Here is a 16,111-nt window from a genome sequence, read left to right on the forward strand (position 1 = left end):
ACAAGGGAACTCTCGTCTGGGGACAACAACTGCAGGGAGACCACATTTTTTCAGATGAACATGGGAGGGCGGAAGGCTGCCTAATACTGAAGCACCATCAAATATCAAACCATATGCAATAACTAGTACAAGCATTCCTGGGGGAAGGTCTGCAGGAGACGAATTTGCATACGGTGATGTCATCCAAGCAGTGGGCCAAAGTTGGCTGGAACCCTCATCTGCATATGAAAAGAGAAAAGGGTTATACAGGGCATGGCGGCCTTTTGCGGCGCTTGGATGACCCCTAGTTCGCATTAAACACCTCCACCTTCCTTCGGTGTGGGGCTCATGTTGGCTATGCCCCAGCCCCTGAAGCATTCAAGCTGATTTCTTGCAGCAGCTGGGCACTGTAACAGCTCCAGAGCTGCTCTGTAAGGCAAATAAAAGGGTGTGGGCCCTGCAGCACTACCTGTAGTTCGCATTGTGCGTTGGAAGGCACAAAGTAAGCAGACGGGAGAAGTCAGGATAGTGCGCAAGGGCATAGAAGGGAGCGGCTGAAGAAAAGAGAAGTGGAAACAGACAGCAAACTAGGCTGGAGAGAGACCTGAGACAAAGAGATCTGAATTATACGAGAGCCGACCAGGGGAAACACAAATTATGCAGTCAAGTTTCCCATATTTGGGGAAATCGCAGGGGCAGCACACCCAGAGTGCAATGGTTGAGCCTTGCCCTGGGAGAAGCACCTTCAAGATCATAGTATCTCACCTGGCAGGTAAGTAGGAGTTGGGCTAGAGCTGGGGAGGGTCGCTGCTCGGGCACCCCCCTGTCAAGTGAAGGAGATCCAACTGAGGCAGCACAATGGAACTCTCGAAAGAAGAACAAGGCTAGAGGAAGATCTGAGACAAAGAAATCTGACTTTTACCAGAGCTGACCAGCGGAAAACACAAACACAGTCCCCAACTACCACAAATAATGCAGGCGAGTTTCCCACATTTGGGTAAATCACAGGGGTCAGCATACCCAGAATGCAATGAATGAACCTCACCCTGGGTGAACAATTTTCATGACCATGGTGTCTCCTATGCAAAATAAGTATGATTTGGGATAGGGCTGGGGAGGGCCGCTGCTCAGGCACATCTCTGTCAAGTAAAGGAGATTCAACTGAGGCAGCACAAGGGAACTCTCATATGGGGACAACAACTGCAGGGAGAACACATATTTTCAGATGAACATGGGAGGGCAGAAGGCTGCCTAATACTGAAGCACCCCCAAACAACAAACCAAATGCAACAACTAGTGCAAGCATTCCTGGGGGAAGGCCTGCAGCAGATGGATTTGCATATGGTGATGTTATCCAAGCAGTGGGTCAAAGTTGGCTTCAACCCTCATCTGCATATGAAAAGAGAAAAGGGGCGTGCAGGGCATGGCGGCCTTTTGCGGTGCTTGGATGACCCCTAGATCGCATTAAACACCCCCACCCTCCTTTGGTGTGGGGCTCATGTTGGCCATGCCCCATCCCATGAAGCATTCAAGCTGATTTCTTGCAGCAGCTGGGCACTGTAACAGCTCCAGAGCTGCTCTGTAAGGCAAGTAAAAGGGTGTGGGCCCTGCAGCACTACCTGTAGTTTGCATTGTGCATTGGAAGGCACAAAGTAAGCAGACGGGAGGAGAAGTCAGGATAGTGCACAAGGGTATAGAAGGGAGGGGCTCAAGAAAAAAGAAGTGGAAACAGAGAGCAAACTAGGCTGGAGAGAGACCTGAGACAAAGAGATCTGAATTATACGAGAGCCGACCAGAGGAAACACAAATTATGCAGTCAAGTGTCCCACATTTGGGGAAATCGTAGGAGCAGCACACCCAGTGTGCAATGGGTGAGCCTTGCCCTGGGAGAAGCACCTTCCTGATTATAGTATCTCACCTGGGTGTGCTGCCCCTGCGATTTCCCCAAATGTGGGAAACTTGACTGCATAATTTGTGTTTCCCCTGGTCGGCTCTCATATAATTCAGATCTCTTTGTCTCAGGTCTCTCTCCAGCCTAGTTTGCTGTCTGTTTCCACTTCTTTTTTCTTGAGCCCCTCCCTTCTATACCCTTGTGGACTATCCTGACTTCTCCTCCTGTCTGCTTACTTTGTGCCTTCCAATGCACAATGCAAACTACAGGTAGTGCTGCAGGGCCCACACCCTTTTACTTGCCTTACAGAGCAGCTCTGGAGCTGTTACAGTGCCAAGCTGCTGCAAGAAATCAGCTTGAATGCTTCAGGGGCTGGGGCATGGCCAACATGAGCCCCACACCGAAGGAGGGTGGGGGTGTTTAATGCGAACTAAGGGTCATCCAAGCGCCGCAAAAGGCCGCCATGCCCTGCATACCCCTTTTCTCTTTTCATATGCAGATGAGGGTTCCAGCCAACTTTGGCCCACTGCTTGGATGACATCACTATATGCATATCCGTCTTCTGCAGACCTTCCCCCAGGAATGCTTGTACTAGTTGTTGCATTTGGTTTGTTGTTTGGGGGTGCTTCAGTATTAGGCAGCCTTCTGCCCTCCCATGTTCATCTGAAAATATGTGTTCTCACTGCAGTTGTTGTCCCCAGATGAGAGTTCCCTTGTGCTGCCTCAGTTGAATCTCCTTTACTCTAAAACTTGTAAAACTTAGCAAAAGTGTTTACTAAATAGCTGCTCGGCAAAGTTGCAATGCCGAGACTCCCCGACCAGCTGCCCAGGATGAACCCACCTTTCTAGTAGAATGGGTCTTCACCTAATTCAGTAACGGCAATCCTGCCGTGGAATGAGCATGCTGAATCTTACCACAGATCCAGCGCATAATTGTCTACATGGAAGCAGGACACCCAATCCTGTTGGGAGCATACAGGACAAACAGAGCCTCTGTTTTCCTAATCTGAACCGTTCTGGTGACATAAATTTTCAAAGTTCTGACCACAGCCAGAGACTTTGACTCAACGAAGGTGTCAGTGGCCAAAGGCACCATGTGGAAAGATGAACCACCTTCGGCAGAAATAGTTGACGTGTCCTCAATTCTGCTCTATCTTCATGAAATATCAAATAAAGGCTCTTGTGATACTGCATGGTTTGTACTGTTTTCCATGTGCTCCCAGATCTTTCAAGCAAGAAGCATGGTCAAGAAAGTTCTGTTTGAAAAGAAACAACATTTACTGTCATTGTTATAGAATTTGGGAGAAAAAACAAGAAGAAATCTGCACTGTTGACGCACTGGACAGAATGAATGAATCATAAAATATAACCTTTATTAAGTATGTATTAAAATTGGATAAATATTAATATTATTATCCCAAACTGCAGTGAAACATAAAGGTTAAAATCACAGAACTAACATACATGTGCATAAGAAGAATAAAGAGATGTGAAAAAAAGGTTTAAAAAGCGTGTCCGTGTGTGATTATTTTTGAAGGCACAACCCTGGCGGGGTTGTTTATATAGATATATATGTTGCTAATAATCACTTTCTAGCGTAATGTTATTAAATAGCTGTTAGTATCTATGTCGTCAGGTACCACTGGGTCGTATCCTATATACTCCTGTGGGAAACTTGACTGCATAATTTGTGTTTCCCCTGGTCGGCTCTCGTATAATTCAGATCTCTTTGTCTCAGGTCTCTCTCCAGCCTAGTTTGCTGTCTGTTTCCACTTCTCTTTTCTTGAGCCGCTGCCTTCTATGCCCTTGTGCACTCTCCAGACTTCTCCTGTCTGCTTACTTTGTGCCTTCCAACGCACAATGCAAACTACAGGTAGTGCTGCAGGGCCCACACCCTTTTACTTGCCTTACAGAGCAGCTCTGGAGCTGTTACAGTGCCCAGCTGCAGCAAGAAATCAGCTTGAATGCTTCAGGGGCTGGGGCATAGCCAACATGAGCCCCACACCGACGGAGGGTGGAGGTGTTTAATGCAAACTAGGGGTCAGCCAAGCGCCGCAAAAGGCCGCCATGCCCTGCATGCCCCTTTTCTCTTTTCATATGCAGACGAGGGTTGAAGCCAACTTTGACCCACTGCTTGGATGACATCACCATATGCAAATCCATCTGCGGCAGGCCTTCCCCCAGGAATGCTTGCACTAGTTGTTGCATTTGGTTTGTTGTTTTGGGGTGCTTCAGTATTAGGCAGCCTTCTGCCCTCCCATGTTCATCTGAAAATATGTGTTCTCCCTGCAGTTGTTGTCCCCAGATGAGAGTTCCCTTGTGCTGCCTCAGTTGAATCTCCTTTACTTGACAGAGATGTGCCTGAGCAGCGGCCCTCCCCAGCCCTATCCCAAATCATACTTATTTTGCATAGGAGATACCATGGTCATGAAGATTGTTCTCCCAGGGTTAGGTTCATTCATTGCGTTCTGGGTATGCTGACCTCTGTGATTTCCCCAAATGTGGGAAACTCAACTGCATTATTTGTGGTAGTGGGGGACTGTGTTTGTGCTTTCCTCTGGTCAGCTCTGGTAAAAGTCAGATTTCTTTGTCTCAGATCTTCCTCTAGCCTTGTTCTTCTTTCAAGAGTTCCCTTGTGCTGCCTCAGTTGGATCTCCTTCACTTGACAGGGGGGTGCCCGAGCAGCGACCCTCCCCAGCTCTAGCCCAACTCCTACTTACCTGCCAGGTGAGATACTATGATCATGAAGTTGCTTCTCCCAGGGCAAGGCTCACCCATTGCACTCTGGGTGTGCTGCCCCTGCGATTTCCCCAAATATGGGAAACTTGATTGCATAATTTGTGTTTCCCCTAGTCGGCTCTCATATAATTCAGATCTCTTTGTCTCAGGTCTCTCTCCAGCCTAGTTTGCTGTCTGTTTCCACTTCTTTTTTCTTGAGCCCCTCCCTTCTATACCCTTGTGCACTGTCCTGACTTCTCCTCCTGTCTGCTTACTTTGTGCCTTCCGATGCACAATGCAAACTACAGGTAGTGCTGCAGGGCCCACACCCTTTTACTTGCCTTACAGAGCAGCTCTGGAGCTGTTACAGTGCCAAGCTGCTGCAAGAAATCAGCTTGAATGCTTCAGGGGCTGGGGCATGGCCAACATGAGCCCCACACCGAAGTAGGGTGGGGGTGTTTAATGCGAACTAAGGGTCATCCAAGCGCCGCAAAAGGCCGCCATGCCCTGCATACCCCTTTTCTCTTTTCATATGCAGATGAGGGTTCCAGCCAACTTTGGCCCACTGCTTGGATGACATCACTGTATGCAAATCCGTCTTCTGCAGACCTTCCCCCAGGAATGCTTGTACTAGTTGTTGCATTTGGTTTGTTGTTTGGGGGTGCTTCAGTATTAGGCAGCCTTCTGCCCTCCCATGTTCATCTGAAAATATGTGTTCTCCCGGCAGTTGTTGTCCCCAGATGAGAGTTCCCTTGTGCTGCCTCAGTTGAATCTCCTTTACTTGACAGAGATGTGCCTGAGCAGCGGCCCTCCCCAGCCCTATCCCAAATCATACTTATTTTGCATAGGAGATACCATGGTCATAAAGATTGTTCTCCCAGGGTGAGGTTCATTCATTGCATTCTGGGTATGCTGACCCCTGTGATTTCCCCAAATGTGGGAAACTCAACTGCATTATTTGTGGTAGTGGGGGACTGTGTTTGTGTTTTCCTCTGGTCAGCTCTGGTAAAAGTCAGATTTCTTTGTCTCAGATCTTCCTCTAGCCTTGTTCTTCTTTCGAGAGTTCCATTGTGCTGCCTCAGTTTGATCTCCTTCACTTGACAGGGGGGTACCCGAGCAGCGACCCTCCCCAGCTCTAGCCCAACTCCTACATAACTGCCAGGTGAGATACTATGATCATGAAGGTGCTTCTCCCAGGGCAAGGCTCACCCATTGCACTCTGGGTGTGCTGCTCCTGCGATTTCCCCAAATGTGGGAAACTTGACTGCATAATTTGCGTTTCCCCTGGTCGGCTCTCGTATAATTCAGATCTCTTTGTCTCAGGTCTCTCTCCAGCCTAGTTTGCTGTCTGTTTCCACTTCTCTTTTCTTGAGCCGCTGCCTTCTATGCCCTTGTGCACTCTCCTGACTTCTCCTGTCTGCTTACTTTGTGCCTTCCAACGCACAATGCAAACTACAGGTAGTGCTGCAGGGCCCACACCCTTTTACTTGCCTTTCAGAGCAGCTCTGGAGCTGTTACAGTGCCCAGCTGCTGCAAGAAATCAGCTTGAATGCTTCAGGGGCTGGGGCATAGCCAACATGAGCCCCACACCGACGGAGGGTGGAGGTGTTTAATGCGAACTAAGGGTCATCCAAGCGCCGCAAAAGGCCGCCATGCCCTGCATACCCCTTTTCTCTTTTCATATGCAGATGAGGGTTCCAGCCAACTTTGGCCCACTGCTTGGATGACATCACCGTATGCAAATACGTCTTCTGCAGACCTTCCCCCAGGAATGCTTGTACTAGTTGTTGCATTTGGTTTGTTGTTTGGGGTGCTTCAGTATTAGGCAGCCTTCTGCTCTCCCATGTTCATCTGAAAATATGTGTTCTCCCTGCAGTTGTTGTCCCCAGATGAGAGTTCTCTTGTGCTGCCTCAGTTGAATCTCCTTTACTTGACAGAGATGTGCCTGAGCAGCGGCCATCCCCAGCCCTATCCCAAATCATACTTATTTTGCATAGGAGATACCATGGTCATGAAGATTGTTCTTCCAGGGTGAGGTTCATTCATTGCATTCTGGGTATGCTGACCCCTGTGATTTCCCCAAATGTGGGAAACTCGACTGCATTATTTGTGGTAGTGGGGGACTGTGTTTGTGCTTTCCTCTGGTCAGCTCTGGTAAAAGTCAGATTTCTTTGTCTCAGATCTTCCTCTAGCCTTGTTCTTTTTTTGAGAGTTTCCTTGTGCTGCCTCAGTTGGATTTCCTTCACTTGACAGGGGGGTGCCCGAGCAGCGACCCTCCCCAGCTCTAGCCCAACTCCTACTTACCTGCCAGGTGAGATACTATGATCAGGAAGGTGCTTCTCCCAGGGCAAGGCTCACCCATTGCACTCTGGGTGTGCTGCTCCTACGATTTCCCCAAATGTGGGACACTTGACTACATAATTTGTGTTTCCTCTGGTCGGCTACTCGTATAATTCAGATCTCTTTGTCTCAGGTCTCTCTCCAGCCTAGTTTGCTGTCTGTTTCCACTTCTCTTTTCTTGAGCCGCTCCCTTCTATGCCCTTGTGCACTATCCTGACTTCTCCCGTCTGCTTACTTTGTGCCTTCCAACGCACAATGCAAACTACAGGTAGTGCTGCAGGGCCCACACCCTTTTACTTGCTTTACAGAGCAGCTCTGGAGCTGTTACAGTGCCCAGCTGCTGCAAGAAATCAGCTTGAATGCTTCAGGGGCTGGGGCATAGCCAACATGAGCCCCACACCGAAGGAAGGTGGAGGTGTTTAATGCAAACTAGGGGTCATCCAAGCGCCGCAAAAGGCCGCCATGCCCTGCACACCCCTTTTTTATTTTCATATGCAGACGAGGGTTGAAGCCAACTTTGACCCACTGCTTGGATGACATCACCATATGCAAATCCATCTGCTGCAGGCCTTCCCCCAGGAATGCTTGCACTAGTAGTTGCATTTGGTTTGTTGTTTGGGGGTGCTTCAGTGTTAGGCAGCCTTCTGCCCTCCCATGTTCATCTGAAAATATGTGTTCTCCCTGCAGTTGTTGTCCCCAGATGAGAGTTCCCTTGTGTTGCCTCAGTTGAATCTCCTTTACTTGACAGAGATGTGCCTGAGCAGCGGCCCTCCCCAGCCCTATCCCAAATCATACTTATTTTGCATAGGAGATACCATGGTCATGAAGATTGTTCTCCCAGGGTGAGGTTCATTCATTGCACTCTGGGTATGCTGACCCCTGTGATTTCCCCAAATGTGGGAAACTCGACTGCATTATTTGTGGTAGTGGGGGACTGCGTTTGTGCTTTCCTCTGGTCAGCTCTGGTAAAAGTCAGATTTCTTTGTCTCAGATCTTCCTCTAGCCTTGTTCTTCTTTCGAGAGTTCCCTTGTGCTGCCTCAGTTGGATCTCCTTCACTTGACAGGGGGTGCCCGAGCAGCAATCCTCCACAGCTCTAGCCCAACTCCTACTTACCTGCCAGGTGAGATATTATGATGTTCACTGTTAGGGCAATCAGGATGTGGAATTCCCTGCCAGGGAAGGTGGTAATGGCGGACTCTGTAATTGGATTTAAAAAAGGAATGGATACATTTCTGAATGAAAAAGCTATCCAAGGTTATAATACTTAAAATATCAACATGGTTAATCCGGGGGTAACATGAGTTATAGTAGCTAACTAGTCATAAAACATTATTCAGCAAGTATGTAGAATCATCACAACTTAAAACAGGTTGAACACGATGGGCAATTTGCCTCTATTCAACCTCAAAAACTATGTTACTATATGTTACTATATTACTATGTTACTGTAGTATACAGAACACCACAATGTAATGAGCAGTGATAGTGAGCACTGATGAGGATACTAGAACTGACACTGAGCAGCAAGATGCAGCACTGGACTATTAGTAATGTACTGTAGTATGCTGAGCACCACAATGCAGCACAAGACAATGAGCAGTGATACTGAGCACTGATGAGGATACTACTGAGAACTGACACTGAGCAGGAGAGACACACTACTAGTATTACTGAGCAGCAATAAGTAACCACTGATACTGAGCACTGATATTGAGATTTCCACTGAGAGAACATAGCCACGTCCTCTCCGCTCTCTCTTCAATGCACGAGTAAAAATGGCGGCAACGCGCAGCTCTTTATATGGAATCCGAATCTCGAGAGAATCCGACAGCGGGATGATGACATTTTCCCTTGTTCAGGTTTTCCGAGTCAGGCGGGAACAACCGAGCCTGCCTCGGACCAGTGTAAACCACGTGGAGTTCGTCGGGAATTCGGTTCTCGGAGAACCGAACCCGCTCCTCTCTACCTTATACCCATCAATTTTTTTATTTTCAATCTAAGCCCCTGCAGTTTTCTGTAAGCATCTGCTTCGCTATGATGATCAACAAGTCACAAGGGCAAACACTCAGGGCTTGAGGCGTAGATCTTAGGACCAGCTGCTACAAGCATGGCAGAGGTGTCACTATCACTGGTGACACCCAGAGAGGTGGCGAAGGAGATTGTAATGCAGTGCGCGCAGATAAGCAGCGCAATGGTAAAAAGGAGGCATGGTTTCATAGGTAGGGGCGTGGCCTGGTGGCCTGAATCTACATTTTGTTGCTCCGGGTGTCCCGGGGGTTGGGGGCTGCACCCGGGGACTAGTGTGTGTGCGGTGCTGGCTCCTGCACAGTGACAGGGCATGGCCACCCAGCATGACGCCTCCATTCTTGACCATGCTGTAATTGCAGTCGCACTGCAGTTCAGCGTGATCATAAAAAATGGTGTAGCCTCCTGCTGGTGCAAACTGTATGTGCGCGCAGGAAGCCGCCACCATTTTTGTGATCACAGCGGCTGAATGTGATGTCATACAGCCGCTGTGACCACGCCCCCTGTGTCTCCTCCGTTGCAGACCCCATTTTGAAGCCTTGCCCCCGCACCGCTCCATCCCTGACTTGGAAATGGAGTGTTGCTGACCCCCCTCTTCCCCCCCCGCCCCGATTGACAGGCAGAGGCGATCGCATTCTCTGCGGGGTGCCGCAGAAAATGCAGGCACATGCGTATGCTGTTAGCAATTTTTGCAGTTGGATCGCTTATTGTGATTGCATTCCAACCTGAATCAGGCCCTATTACCTATCACAATGCGCTGCGGGCAGTACAAAATTGGGTTAATATAGGAGTAAAACTCCCAGACCTGTGCTCCTTAACTGTACCTGGTGGCTAGTGGAGCGGCTGCCCAGTAATCAGTGTCCACGCCAGTGCGCACACGGTCCACCCCCTGCGGCCACGCTCCCCTTCATCAGCGGCCTCGTGATCCGGAAGGGCGGTGTGTGTGTGACTGACCTTAGGAAGAAACTGGAGCCTCCGCTGCAGTGACCCAGCAACCAGGTGACAATGCTAAATTCCTTGTCGTATAAACAACCCTTTATGAAGCTAAGAACACTGTACGCTGTTTACTTAAGAAGTACCGTAATGGTACGCTATTGACGTAGCGATCGCTCAGCCGTAGGCGAGACGCTCAAGCGTCACGTTCGCTCGCGGCCCAGTGATCACAGGACACGTTATTGGCTATGTCTAGGGGAATGATTCGCTATGGCGTAGCTTACGCTCGAGACCACGAGGAGGTCACCAGCGATGCAGACGCTCACAACACTATACCTTTATGTTAAAACCTTATACCAATGAAATACACTGAATACCTTAATGTGAGTACAGGGTGTAAATGCAACCTTGTGTAACCTGACTAACTACAAAGCTGCTTGAGCGTCACCGACGCTCAAGTGAACACTTAACACTATAGAAAATACACAGATACTGGTTTAGGTTCCAAAGCCTATTAACTGTATTATATCTAATATACTTGTAAAAGGGGATAACAGTACAAATGATACACTACAATATAACAAGGACTTCCTAACCACAGAACTAAACAATAAATACAAAAAGACAATACTACACTGACCTAAATGCAATACAGTACAATACTATAATACTATGAGAGATATAAGAGAAAAGAAGAGAGAGAGATAGAGAGAGAGAGAGAAATTGGCTCACAGAAAGACAATGATTACGGAGAGAAACTTACGCACAAAGGGTATGATCGCCTGCGCCTCGATATCCAGCTCCCGGCTATCAGCAGATAACCGTTGATGAGAGAGTGAGAGCTGGATGTGGTCGGCCTGCCTATTTATACCCCACACACAATGCAATCTCATGGTCCTACAATCCCATTGTCCATTGGCCGAAGGAATTCGGCCCTGCATCATAACAAAAGGTCATAGGGTGATTCATACAGGTGGGCTGTGACGATTTCCAACAGCTCAGGTGGGTGGGAAACTGGGTTTCCCGCCGCATACCTGAGTATGAGTAAATAATAGAAATGGACATAAACTTCTTATGTCCATAACTATTCGCACGAGCGATTAATACGCTCCAAACCAACACCGGAATATTGCTAATTAAATACTCTTCCGATGGGTACCAAACACTGCTGTATGATTCCTGTTAGACCCTTCGTACGATATAAAGAGGGATTCCTCAGCTCTGGGACATTGTATTTTAACCAAACTTTCAGAATCTATCAAAGGGACCATGATCTATAAACTACATTAATTGTGAAAATATGTAACGAATGAGTCGCACGCTACGACTACGTAAACTCTACCGTAAATGCGCATACCGCGCCTGCGAGTGTACGCTATTGCGGGTATGCGCCTCCACGGGAGAGCGTACGCACGCGCAGCGCGGACCAGTGTGCGGTGCAAATATGGCAACGTGCATTGAGACATTTTTCTGACTTTGACAGTCCACCCTTTGGCAGTCAACAATAACTGCCACAAAACATTTAAGGAGAAAAATGTAAGTCAGGGGTTAATTGATTTCCATGGTTGGGTAGGGGAGAAGAGTGGAGTAGGTGTGAAGAGGGTATGACCTAGTGAGAAAGTAGAAGCATGTGTGTATGAGTCCATGTTTGGAGGGTCATGTATCATCGTGCCGTACGTGTGGTAGATCAAGCTTCGAGGTATTGCGAAGTATACATTTGAATTCCTTCTTGTCCTGTGGTACAGGTCTGTGGATGGGCTGTCAAACTCTACCGAGCTCATTTCGGCTGTGGTTGTAACAAAATGGGGATGCACATTTTAGTTGATGATACATGAATGGGGGAGGTATGTGGTTGCTGCTATCTGTGCCTGTATTCCCTATCGTCTATGTGTGTCGTTACCTGGGGGTTGTAGAGATGAAGATAAAGAACACTTACGAAAAATGCAATGATATTCTATGTCAGGGAAATGTACATCTGTTGTTGAAGTTGTGTTCGGTATCTGTTGAGAGTCGTCTTCTTTGCGCTGTATTGCTCCTTGGGCATGAGCAAATAGCTTTGTCTGAGCCATCAGATTTACAAAAAATGTTGGGCTAGCGTGAGTTTAAAAATACTAGGGAAACTGGGGATCCATGGCAAAGTTCATCAAGTGTCCATATTTAAAGTTGTCAAATCTTCTTCTTTGGTGCTTGTCTGTTGTCTGTATAGCGTCTCGTCAACTTCCTCGTCCAAGGGGGTCTTTGTATCTTGGAGAAAAGCAGAAAAACAGGTGAAAGAAACGGACCGTATAATCGCATTTTCATCACATTCTGGTTTCTATCATTGGGTCATAAATCAAATCCAGGTTAATTACGGTTTCCTCACTCCTCAAGCTCATCACTTTTGTACTTTGTTTGCACCTCATTAAAGCCTGCCCGCATCTAAATATCAATCCAATCGATATAACAACACCCAAGATACATAGTAGAAACTTTCCAACATCCATTATGACTCCTTGAGCCCAGTCTCCCAAACCGGAGAACCAATTTCGCGGGTTCAACCATGACACCCAACCAGTCAGCTCATTACCTACAGCAGCAAGGGTGAGATTGTGTTTTCGACGAAATTCCCACTTTAATTGCAGAATATCGTCCATCTTTTGGTCTATGACCTCTACCGGATCCTCGGTGCTATTTGTGATATACGTGCAACACTTTATGCCGTACTGTGTTGCCAATGTAACACAATATCCGCCTGTTACTGCTGTAAGATAATTAAGAACCATCCTATGCTGAACTAGTTCTGTTTTGTAAGCTTGAAGTTCTCTTCCAGTGTATCTAAACGTGTCATCATACATTTCAGTGATATTATCTAACAAATTGGCGAGTGCGGAAATGTATCTATAATTCATCACTCCTCGAGCGGTACGAGTGAAATCTAGCGCTACCAGAACCTGAATCCCGGTGGATTCATGGATAAGATCAGAGGCCGGATGCTCTAACCTTTCTGACAGTTGTCTTTTAACTCGGTGCTCGTAATGAGTGTGAGTATAAGGAGCTTGGGCACCACGGTGTATGTCCTTCATTTTGTCATGTGTAACAGTCATCACTTCAGGCAATACTTTTCCAATATAACACAATCCTTCAGAGTTTGGGGCAAGCCACTTGTACGCCTTTCTCCCGCATATGAAATATGCATCATCGGGGAGAACATATGGGACGGAGAAGGACATGACCATGTTACAAACCTTCCAGGTGAAATCTCCTGACCCTAATTCTTCCATCTGCCTAATGCACGTATCGGTTTGTACGATATGTGCACAGTATCCTGGTGATACCTCTCCAACTCTAGTAATCCTATTTCCTAAGGTATATCGATACCGGAAAGATTTTCCTCTACTGGCTATGTGGCGTACGAGCTCTGTATCTGTAGGCATTCTATCTGCTCTGTGTGAAAAGGTCATGGTAAGGTTGCTCCATGACACTTCCCAATTTCCCGGTTTTCTGGGATTGGAGATGTTAAAACATAAGAGGGACCTATCCACATGGTATTGGTGGAGCTTCAAACTAGGAGGGCTGGAGATGTTAAACCTCCGGTCCACCGGTCTCCCACCACTTAGCTCAAGTACCTCCCCTAACGTTAAAGGAAATGGTACTAGCCCTGATTTACTGTGACCCTGAGGTACTTGAGAGCATACCCAACAATCTGTTTGGTTTAACACGTTACCCACTAGAGAGTGATAGTCACTCAATGGATGCCGGTCCATATGGATATTAAAACTAGATTGGCATTTCTTTATGCATCCATCTTCAACCAGATTATCACAGAGCCTACAGATACAATTTTCTTCAGCTAACAATCCATCACAATTTCTTCTATCGGATCGTTTTCTGATACTCGCCTTTGCTTGTTGGTTTGGTTGATCTTGGAAAACTACGCCTCCATCATCATAATCGGAACCCATTCCAGAACCTCTCTCGACCTCTATGGTACTCTCGCCGGAACAGACTGCTCTGGTCAACATCATGGTTAACATCAAAATCCGGATCACAGTCTCTTGGGGCAAGTCCATCTTTGAGGAGAAAATAGAGAAGAATGAGAAGGGGGAAAAAGAAATTTTAAGGGAGAGGGGCTGGGAAGTGGAGAAAAACAATAAAGGGGAGAGGGGAGTCGACAGCTGCTTTCGATCTTCAAGGCTCAGGTGCCGCCTCAGTCCTCCTGGAACAGACACTCCAGTGATACAACCTCTACCGTCTGTTCCTTATCACGGGACTTCTCGAGATCAGCAACCTTCTTGCAGTGGGATGAATGGACCCAAGTCTCTCTCTCAGCAACCTTCAATGCTGTGGTGCTAGTCAATAAGACCTGGTATGGTCCTTCCCATCTATCAATAAGACAACCTGAGCGTAGAAAATTTCGTATCATTACATAATCCCCAGGTTCAATGTCATGACAATTACTACCTGGTAAATCAGGAATCACCAACTTCAGATTATCATTTTGATTCCTCAACTGTTTACTCATGTTAATCAAGTATTTTACAGTTACTTCATTGTTACATTTCAAATCATCCTGAGGGTTAATCATGACATGCGGTTGTCGACCAAACAAGATTTCAAAAGGAGACAGATTAAGAGGGGACCTGGGAGTGGTTCTGATGCTATACAAAACAATGGGTAAAGCTTCTGGCCACGTCAATCCTGTCTCTGCCATTACTTTACTCAATTTATTTTTAATAGTGCTGTTCACTCTTTCGACCTTCGCACTCGCCTGTGGACGGTACGGAGTGTGCAGCTTGCTATCAATTCCCATCAACTTACACATTCCTTGAAAGACATCACCTGTAAAATGGGTACCCCTATCACTTTCAATGATTCTAGGGATACCATATCTACATACAAATTCCTGCACAATTTTCTTAGCTGTAAACATAGCGGTATTTGTAGCTGCTGGAAAAGCTTCGACCCAATTCGAGAAAACATCTATACAGACAAGTACATATTTCAAATTTCTACATGGGGGTAATTGAATGAAGTCAATTTGTATTACTTGGAAAGGGCCGCCGGCAGGTGGGATATGGGATGGTTCTGTAGGTATTGCTTTTCCAATATTCTTTCTCAGACAGGTAAGGCATGACATTGCTCTTTTACCCGCATGAGAGGAGAATCCTGGGGCGCACCAGTATGCTCTTACCAATTTGCACATCCCCTCCTTGCCTAGATGAGTCAGCCCGTGAGCTGCTTCAGCCAGACATGGAAGGTATGCCCTGGGGGCCACTGGTTTACCATGTCCATCCGTCCAGAGCCCTGAGGACTCCTGGCCATATCCCTTTGCCTTCCAGACTGCTCTTTCCTGTGTGGAACACAAATTCTGCATCTCACACAACTTCTGTGTGTTGATGGTATTAAATACCATCAACTGTGTGGTGTCTGTCCGTGTGGGGGTAGCAGCTGCAAGCTTTGCGGCTTCGTCTGCTCGGCTGTTACCAAGTGACACTGGGTCTTGGCTATATGTATGTGCTTTACATTTGATAACAGCCACTCTGTCGGGTTCCTGTATCGCTGTTAGAAGCCTTTTTATATAAGCTGCATGCGCTATCGGTGTACCAGCCGCCGTCATGAAATTTCTGAGCCGCCATAGGGCTCCGAAATCATGGACTACCCCGAAGGCGTATCTAGAATCGGTGTAGATATTGGCAGACTTACCCTTAGCCAATTCACATGCTCTGGTTAGGGCGACCAGTTCAGCAACCTGGGCTGAGTGAGGTGGGCCTAGCGGTTCCGCTTCTATGGTGTCTTGGTCATCTACGACTGCGTATCCAGTACACAAGTCTCCCGAGTCTGACTGTCTGTGACAACTACCGTCCGTGTAGAACGTGAGTTCTGCATCTTCTAGTGGATTGTCACTGATGTCAGGCCTTGCGGTAAAATTTTGGGTCAAATATTCCATACAATCATGTGTATCTTCCTTTGCATTAAATCCTCCTTCCCCACCACTCTCACCTTCCACCCTTTGTGCCTGACCAGGCACACCTGGGAGAAATGTTGCAGGATTTAATGCACTGCATCTCCTTATGGTGATGTTTACTGGGGCCATTAATGCCAATTCCCATCTTGTAAACCTTGCTGATGAGACGTGTCTGGTTTGGGCAGAATTCAATAAGGCAGATACCGCATGCGGTGTATGGATTGTGAGATTGTGGCCTAGCACGACATCTTCGCTTTTTGTCACTAGCAATGCTATCGCC

The 16,111-nt window shown here is 47.2% G+C and overlaps 9 non-coding genes and 1 pseudogene across 9 annotated transcripts; 7 read left to right on the forward strand and 3 right to left on the reverse strand.

Annotated features, from left to right (window-relative positions):
* Positions 1-596: 596 nt before the first annotated feature.
* LOC135044517 (U1 spliceosomal RNA) lies at positions 597-759 on the reverse strand. The gene has a single exon (XR_010237099.1). It is a non-coding gene; the product is annotated as a U1 spliceosomal RNA (small nuclear RNA).
* Positions 760-911: 152 nt separating this feature from the next.
* Positions 912-1,075, reverse strand: LOC135045115 (U1 spliceosomal RNA). The gene has a single exon (XR_010237648.1). It is a non-coding gene; the product is annotated as a U1 spliceosomal RNA (small nuclear RNA).
* A 674-nt stretch (positions 1,076-1,749) lies between these two features.
* Positions 1,750-1,905, reverse strand: LOC135044602 (U1 spliceosomal RNA). The gene has a single exon (XR_010237144.1). It is a non-coding gene; the product is annotated as a U1 spliceosomal RNA (small nuclear RNA).
* A 2,361-nt stretch (positions 1,906-4,266) lies between these two features.
* On the forward strand, positions 4,267-4,430 carry LOC135044989 (U1 spliceosomal RNA). Its single transcript, XR_010237525.1, has one exon. It is a non-coding gene; the product is annotated as a U1 spliceosomal RNA (small nuclear RNA).
* A 152-nt stretch (positions 4,431-4,582) lies between these two features.
* LOC135044537 (U1 spliceosomal RNA) lies at positions 4,583-4,717 on the forward strand (annotated as a pseudogene).
* A 702-nt stretch (positions 4,718-5,419) lies between these two features.
* LOC135044847 (U1 spliceosomal RNA) lies at positions 5,420-5,583 on the forward strand. The gene has a single exon (XR_010237384.1). It is a non-coding gene; the product is annotated as a U1 spliceosomal RNA (small nuclear RNA).
* A 152-nt stretch (positions 5,584-5,735) lies between these two features.
* LOC135044553 (U1 spliceosomal RNA) lies at positions 5,736-5,898 on the forward strand. Its single transcript, XR_010237122.1, has one exon. It is a non-coding gene; the product is annotated as a U1 spliceosomal RNA (small nuclear RNA).
* Positions 5,899-6,568: 670 nt separating this feature from the next.
* On the forward strand, positions 6,569-6,732 carry LOC135044861 (U1 spliceosomal RNA). Its single transcript, XR_010237397.1, has one exon. It is a non-coding gene; the product is annotated as a U1 spliceosomal RNA (small nuclear RNA).
* A 152-nt stretch (positions 6,733-6,884) lies between these two features.
* Positions 6,885-7,048, forward strand: LOC135044457 (U1 spliceosomal RNA). Its single transcript, XR_010237049.1, has one exon. It is a non-coding gene; the product is annotated as a U1 spliceosomal RNA (small nuclear RNA).
* Positions 7,049-7,719: 671 nt separating this feature from the next.
* LOC135045232 (U1 spliceosomal RNA) lies at positions 7,720-7,883 on the forward strand. The gene has a single exon (XR_010237759.1). It is a non-coding gene; the product is annotated as a U1 spliceosomal RNA (small nuclear RNA).
* Positions 7,884-16,111: the final 8,228 nt, after the last annotated feature.

Source organism: Pseudophryne corroboree, unplaced genomic scaffold (genome assembly GCF_028390025.1).
Source record: "Pseudophryne corroboree isolate aPseCor3 unplaced genomic scaffold, aPseCor3.hap2 scaffold_90, whole genome shotgun sequence".
Classification (NCBI taxonomy): domain Eukaryota; kingdom Metazoa; phylum Chordata; class Amphibia; order Anura; family Myobatrachidae; genus Pseudophryne; species Pseudophryne corroboree.